Source organism: Neodiprion lecontei, chromosome 3 (genome assembly GCF_021901455.1).
Source record: "Neodiprion lecontei isolate iyNeoLeco1 chromosome 3, iyNeoLeco1.1, whole genome shotgun sequence".
Classification (NCBI taxonomy): Eukaryota; Metazoa; Arthropoda; class Insecta; order Hymenoptera; family Diprionidae; genus Neodiprion; species Neodiprion lecontei.
Genome location: NC_060262.1, coordinates 9,298,366 through 9,305,809, shown reverse-complemented (window position 1 = coordinate 9,305,809; position 7,444 = coordinate 9,298,366). Strand labels below are relative to the sequence as shown.

The window sequence follows — 7,444 nt, the reverse complement described above, 5'->3', positions numbered from 1 at the left end:
ATTGTCTCGAGTTTGAGTGTGACCGAAGTCCGTTACACGGGGTCATTTCACGTCATCCGGCACATCCTCGATTCTCGTGTAGGTCGCGAGCAATCACGGGGAGCATTCGAATTCGCGACTGCGTCCCGCCGTCGCCGAGGAAGTGAAGCTCGGGTGCGTGCTGATAAGAGTATGCGTTTTTAGAGGAGGATCGCGGGTGTCGCGACGAGCCTCGCATCAATTTAGTTATTTAATATTTTTTTTTTTTCTTCTTCTTTTTTTGTTTGCATTATCAGTTAGTATTAAGTTGGCGATCAGCGCCATTTTGTAAAGGACGTTCGCGGGCAGCGCATCGAGTCCGATTTTGTTTTTGGTTTTTATGAAGTAGGGTATTGTTAAGACGGCGACTAGCGCACGTAGGCCGTAGAGGTCTCCTAGATTTATTCACCTTTTTTTTTTTTTGTTATTATTTTTTTATTTTTTTTTTATTTGGAGTATTTCTACCTTTCTTATTTAGTTTAGATAAAAGTAACATTGTATTTGGAATCGCGAAAGACGACTTGCGTGGTCGTATTATCATTCTTTTTATTTCTTTTATTATTTTTATTTCTTTTTGTTTTTGTATTATCGCTGATGAAAAATATACCATTGGAATTTTATAGAAATTTAGTCACATCACGCGTTGGCGTACTTGTGTTGCAATTCTCTCGACCCAAAATTTACCCCTCCCCTCTCCGCGGTACTGAGCTACCGAGCATATGGTTGCGGTGTGTCGTATTACCGATTTCGAGGCGTGTTGATCACGCCAGGCGCCCAACAAACTTCGCGATATTGTTTCAGGCTCAGGATACCTCGCGGACGCCAAATTATTGTGCACGCGGTAAGTTCCCGGTTATTTGCTCCGAGTGACCGAGGTGCAGAAAAATCCACGTCACAAATTGGCGCCCAACGTGGGGCCTTCGCGAAATTTCCGCTGTAAATTTCCGAGAAAGATAATAGCGTTGCGCGCTTCGGAAATTTTGACTTAGTAACGGATTGCGCTCGCGTAACCAAAACAACAGCGGTCGGAGAAAAGGGGAGAGAGAGGTCGCGCGACACTTCGGATAAGCGTGTTGACGTTTGCAGTACAGCGAGACAATTTTGAATACAGAGGACGAGAATAAAATTGGATACAAAGGGTGGCAAATAACACCGAAACTGGCGATTTACGACTCAGGCTACGATTTGACGAATATACCGGGTGGCGAAAAAGTACCCCGTATATATTCACACCGTATATTTCTAATACTAGGGATAAGATCGCCTGCTTTTACCGCCAATCTCTTGCTTGTGTCATTTTATTTTCTTTTGTTATCGCTTTTGGATTTCTGCTTCCCTTTTGGTTTTCTTTTGTTTTCTTTTGTTTTCTGCGATTTCGAAATATTTTTTTTGTTTTTGTTTTTTTTGTGTGTTTCAAAGACGGAGTTCAGCATCGCGGTTGAAATTATTTTTTTTGGTTTTGTTGCTGGTGCGACAACATGGTTTTTTTTTCTCTTTCAGCCCGTCTTTTGTCTTTTTTTTTTGTTCAGTTTTATTTTGTTTACGGTATTTCTTTTGTTGTCGCTTTTATTCGCAATTTTAATATCGCTAAGGTAATAGAGGTGATTACACCAATACGAGGAAACATCTCTCTCACGTTCTGTTGGTGCTGGTGGAAAATAGCGAATTAATTTAACAAGTTTCGCGGAAGTATCCATACTGGGTATCATTGCTTGCGCTCAGACTATACCTACGGCTTTTGTCTTTCGGTGCGAATAGTGGTTGGGCGTGCTTTCACTTTCATCACTTCTCTTTTCTTTTGCGTGCTTTTACCTTCATTCCTGCTCTTCAATTTCGCGGGTAAATTCAACATGGCGGAAGTAACCGTTGGCGCGTGGTTGTACGAGATGACGAGCGATGAGCTCGAGTTGGCATTAGTGACCGCGAGGGTGAATTCCACCGGTGACCTGCTGGTGCGTCGTGACCGGTACGTACGACACCTCTTGCGTGAGCGCGGGGATTTGACGGTCACCTGGGAACCAGAGGACGAGGATGTCTTCGCGGGGTTGGCCGAATTAGCGACCATTACGGAACCGGTGAGGGAACAGCCCCGAAGGGCTAGCGATTCGCGGCTGTTAGAGCCCGTGAATATTACCATCGCGACCCGGCTAACCACGGTAGCGACGACGAGTACGGTGGTGAGCGTAGCCGTCGCCTCGGCGGCTATCACCACCTGGGCGGTGTATGGTAGCACCTCGCGACCGACCGCGTACCAGGTTCCGACGCGAATACCCTTCCACTCGATTCCGTTTTCAATGGCTAGCGGAGCCCAGGGGCACTGGGGAGAGGCCTCCCCGATCCAGGGGCACCGACTCGGGCTCGAGGAACCCATCGTGGATTCTACCCGGCTAGTGGCGGGGCCACCAGCTTCGCGGGTCGAATTCCGGTCGTTACCGGTCGATCCCACAACAATTCCTCGCGGTATGGCGACCGCTGCCCGGCCGACCTGTACCCGGGATTCAAATATCGAATCGCGTACCCGGGATCAATACGTGACATCCCGAGGGCCCTGCGAGGGTGGAACCTCAAGTTCTCTGGGATTGGCGAGCCGAGTGTCGAGGATTTCTTGACGCGATTGGAAGAGTGGCGTAGTTTGTCGGAATTAAGCGAGAACGAAGTGTTGAGTTCGCTCACGATGATCTTCTCGGGAGTAGCCTTGGAATGGTTGCGTTGCGAACGGGACAGCTGGGTCACGTACGATGAGTTTCGCGCGGCATTACGTTTGTGGTTCGGGGACGGGACAGTCGGAAGTCGCGTGGAGGACCAGGCTAGGTCGCGAACTCAGGGACCAGTAGAGTCAGTTACGGAATATCTTTCCTGCGTTCGAGGGTTGTTGAGACGGATGCCGCGTCCGTACACTATGGAACAGCAACTAGACCTGGCCTTTAAGAACCTGCGTCCCGAAATTCGCGAAGTCCTCCGTCGAAGGGAAATTCGTACGTGGAGCGAATTGATCTATCTCGCCACGGAGCGGGAAAGAAACCTCGCGTTATCTCGCGAATACCGCCCCCCGCCCACGCCGAAAGAGTCCTTTATTAGCGAGTTAGCGTGCCGGACCAAAACCGCGGCGGCTCGAGGCGAACCGGGATTAGCCGCAATTACCGAAGCAGGGATCGAGCCAACAGTAGCGCAGACGATCGAAAAGCTACTTGCGGCCCAGGTGAAAGGGCTCGAGGAGAAATTGTTGAAGGCGATGGCGGTGGCGACCCAGAGGGGCAAATCTAGCGGCGCACAGCCAAGTGGCGGAAGCCCGGCTCCAACGAGGCCGACCTCGCCGAAGCGACCCGCGCGAGGACCAAGGAGGGGAGCGGCCCCCTCGGTTAACCAGCCGGCCCCTGGCGTGTCCCGGGCCGACCAATTTCGTGGCGACAAGGTGTGGGACGAAAAGTTGTGTATGAATTGTCATCGTCCCGGTCACCGATTCAGCCGCTGCCCGGACCCCTTGCGAACCTTTTGCTACCATTGCGGGTACGACGGCGTCTATTCGACGAATTGTCCGCGGTGTTCGGGAAACCAGGGAGGGCAGCCTCGCTAAGTGTCGGCGCGGCGCCTCGAGTGGAAGACACCACGGCATTGCGTGGCGTCGAGGGGGAAATCGCGACGTGTTTTCCGATGCAGACCATGGAGTTCGGTCAACACTGGTTTTTGCGGGTGTGTATCGGGGGCACATGGGTCAGTGCGTTGTTAGACACCGGCTCATCGCGAACATTTCTCGGTACGATCGGACACCAAATTGCGTTAGAGTACGGGCGATTAGTAAAATCACCCAGCTGTTCGAGTGTCGTATTGGCGAATGGATCGGTAGAGTCAATAACCGGAGAAGTAGAGCTGCCGATAACGTTGCTGGGTGTCGCGCATAAGTTTTCGTTGCGGATTATCCCCACCTTAGTTGGAGATTGCGTTCTGGGCATGGATTTCGTGCGAAAATTTGGCTTTTCGATTGACGGCGCGCGCGAATCATGGAGAATCGCGAATATTCCGGAATACGAGGGAAAATTTGAGGAGGGTCGCCCGATCCCCGTTACCGAGGTGTCAAGTTGTAGCGGTATCGTAGAGCTGGGGGATACCGAGAATCGCGAATTACAGGAATTCTTAGCGCAGGAATTACCGAAGGTCTCGGGAGACTTGGGTCTCACTCATCTCGCGGAGCACAAAATAGACGTGCAGGGAAGCGCCCCGATCAAGCAGCGGTACTATCTCGTATTCCCGAAAGTGCAGGAAGCTATTAACGAGGAGGTAGACCGTATGCTCGCGGATGGAGTGATCGAACCCTCCCAAAGTTCGTGGTCGACGCCAATCGTGATGGTCAAGAAGCCAAACGGGAAATATCGGTTCTGTTTGGATTTTAGAAAAGTAAATAGCGTTTCGAAAAAGGATGCGTACCCGATCCCGTTTATGAACGGGATATTGGATAAATTGCGGTCGGCTAAGTACATCTCGACTATAGACTTGAGTCAAGCTTACCACCAGATTCCCTTGACACGCGAGAGTCGCGAAATAACGGCGTTTACGGTCCCAGGTCGCGGATTATTTCAGTTTGTGCGGATGCCATACGGGCTTACCGGAGCCCCGGCCACCTTTCAGCGGTTAATAGACAAATTAATTACTCCCGAGATGGAGCCGCATGCCTTCGCGTATCACGACGACATTATTGTAGTGACCACCGATTTTCGTTCGCACTTAAAATGGCTATCCCGCGTTATCGAACGGATAGTGTTGGCCGGGCTTACCATTGTGACGGGTTTTGAGTCCGCACGAATAATATGGGTGGGGAAGACAATTAGAGACGGGGCGGATATGATCGGTAAAACTTAGTGTGTGTATTTTTTTTTCTTTCGCACCAGGGCTCGACTTAAATTAAGAGTTACAAAAGGGTTGTAGACGTAAGCGGTGGCTGATCACGCCTCAGCCCTTAGCGTTGCTTAATACTAACTTACAGATACGCGCGCAGGGGGGGGGAAAGGAGTGTGGGAGGTGACGGGGAATGTGGGGTCGGAAGGGTTGATATGGCGGGGGGAGGGTGGTGTAGAGTGACGGGGAGTGTGTGGTAGACAGGGTTGGTATTGCGAGGGGAGGAGCAGATCGGCGATGGAAGGCAGGCTAACCTGGTTACGTCGACGTGTGTGTGTGGAGGTCTGGAGGTGCGGTGGAGGGTAGCTGGGTGTTCGGTGTGTGTGTGTGTGTCGGTGACTCTCTCTCTTTCTTTCTCTCTCTCTCTCTCGCTTTCGCTCTTGGGTTTCGTCTACGCCGGTGTGGCTGCTGCTACGGCCGTGATCGTACTGAATCTGGCGCTCGGCTCTGCCGAGCGTCGGGGGGGCTTCGGTGATGTTCGGGTCTTTCCCGACGGGACAGGGCTCACCCGTTCGGCTCTTCCCCGCGGGTTTGGGGTTTGTTGTGACTTGCACTCTAGGTGCAACGTCACAACTCCCCCCTCCCCACGCGGGGCGAGGCCTATAGGGTGAGCCGGTTTCGGTGACGGATTTTGTGGTCCTTTCGTCTGTGTATTCTCCTTTTGTTATTTTTGTTGTTTCTGTGTTGTCTGCTCCGATCTGTCGGGGTTAAGGGATGGAGGTTGGGTTGTATTTGCGGGGTGTGTGTTTGGTGTGGGTTGTAGGTCGTCTTATATCTACTTATTCTACTTAGTCTCGTGTGTCTTAATCAGAATCATGTTTTTTTTTTTTTTTTTTTTTTTCCTCTTATATAAACTTATTCTATTCTTATATTATTTTGTACTTGAATTTTTGGTTTTGCCATTGGTCATTGCCTTGGTCCGGAGGGTGTACTTGTGTGTGTGGTCATCGTTGTGTGTGTTTGTGAGTGTCTCTGTGTGGCTGTGGGTGCAGTGGTTGTTAAGTGTGTTGTCGTCGTGGTGGTCTGTATTACCTTTCTGTATGTGGGGGGTGTCGGTAGTAGGGTTCGTCGGGTCTCCGTCTGGTGTGTGCCGTCGCGTCCGTATTTGTGTGGGTGTGGGGCCTGTCCTGGTGTTTGTAATAGTGGTGTTTTTTTTTTTTTTTTTTTTGTTTGTGTCGTCGTTGTCGTCGGTCTCGTCAGTCGCAGGGTCATCAGGGCCGGTATTTTTGTTTGCTGATTTTCCATGTTGTGTTTCTGTGGAGTGAATACACATGTTAGTTTATTTTCGGGGTGTGTTATTTGATTATGTATATAATTTTAGGTCTTCTATATGACATTTTCCTATATTTCTACCGCTCTCTGTTGTTAATTCGTATATTGTGGGTGAGACTTTTCTAGTGATTATGTATGGGCCTATGAATTTTTTATTTAACTTAGCTGTCGTTCGTTCTGGTCCGGATGAGAGTGTGTGGTTCTTTTTTAGTACTCTGTCTCCCTCCTTGAATTGAATGTCTCGTCTTCGTAGGTTGTAGTAGTGTGCTTGTTTTTCGTTTGCTTCTATCAAGTGCCTCTGTACTTCGTCTCTAAGTATTTGTAGTCGTCTCAAGTGGTCTGTCCATCTGTCTGTGTCTTGTAATTCTACTTCGTCGTGGTTCTCTAACTGATTTCTTAGACATTGTGTGGGATTTAATTCCCTTCCTAGGTTTAAAAAGGCTGGTGTGTGTTTAGTTGATGTGTGTGTACATGTATTGATTGCAAATTGTAAGTCTTGTAAGTGTATGTCCCATTCTGTGTGGTCGTTGTTTACGTAGGCTTGGATCATTGTTTTAGCGGTTCTGTTGACTCGCTCTACGGGGTTGGCTTGTGCGTGGTATGGGGGGATTGTTGCGTGTCTTATGTTGAATTTTTGTGTCAGTTCGCGTATGAGTTTGTTTATGTATGGTGTGCCGTTGTCTGTCAGTAGTATGCGTGGTGTACCCCATCGTGATATTACGTGTGAGTGGAATGTCTGTTCTACTGTTTTGGCGTTTGCTTTGCGTGTCGGTATGATTTCCACCCATTTAGTGTATAGGTCTTCGAACACTATGATGTATTGGTTTCCTTTTTTTGATCGTGGGAGTGGGCCCATGATGTCGGAGGCTACTACTGTCCATGGTTCTTCGATAATTCTCATGCCCATTAGTCCTGCCGGTCGCGCTTGTATTGTTTTTGTTCTTTGGCATGTGTCACATTTTTTTATGTAGTTTACTGTGTCTCTGTACATCCCTGGCCAATAATATGTTTTTGCTACTCGTTGGTATGTTTTTTCGATCCCTAAGTGTCCTGCTTGTGTTACGTCGTGGTTTTCGTGTAGTATGTGTGTTATTTTGTCTTTGGGTATGACTAGTTTCCATGGGTTTGTGTCTGGTAGGAGGTTTGAGTGTAGGGGGTTAGGGCGGTGGAAGTATAGTTGATTGTTTCTGATTCGCCACGACTCGTTTTTCTCTGGGCGTGTTTGTACTTGTGTTTTTTTGTATGTGTACCACTTGTCTGTCGT

At 49.1% G+C, this 7,444-nt stretch overlaps 1 long non-coding RNA gene across 1 annotated transcript; it reads right to left on the bottom strand.

Annotated features, from left to right (window-relative positions):
• Positions 1–5,756: 5,756 nt before the first annotated feature.
• On the bottom strand, positions 5,757–6,063 carry LOC124293277. Its single transcript, XR_006903185.1, has 2 exons — positions 5,941–6,063; positions 5,757–5,888 (listed from the first exon to the last, which is right to left on the bottom strand). It is a non-coding gene; the product is annotated as an uncharacterized LOC124293277 (long non-coding RNA).
• Between the last annotated feature and the right edge of the window lie 1,381 nt (positions 6,064–7,444).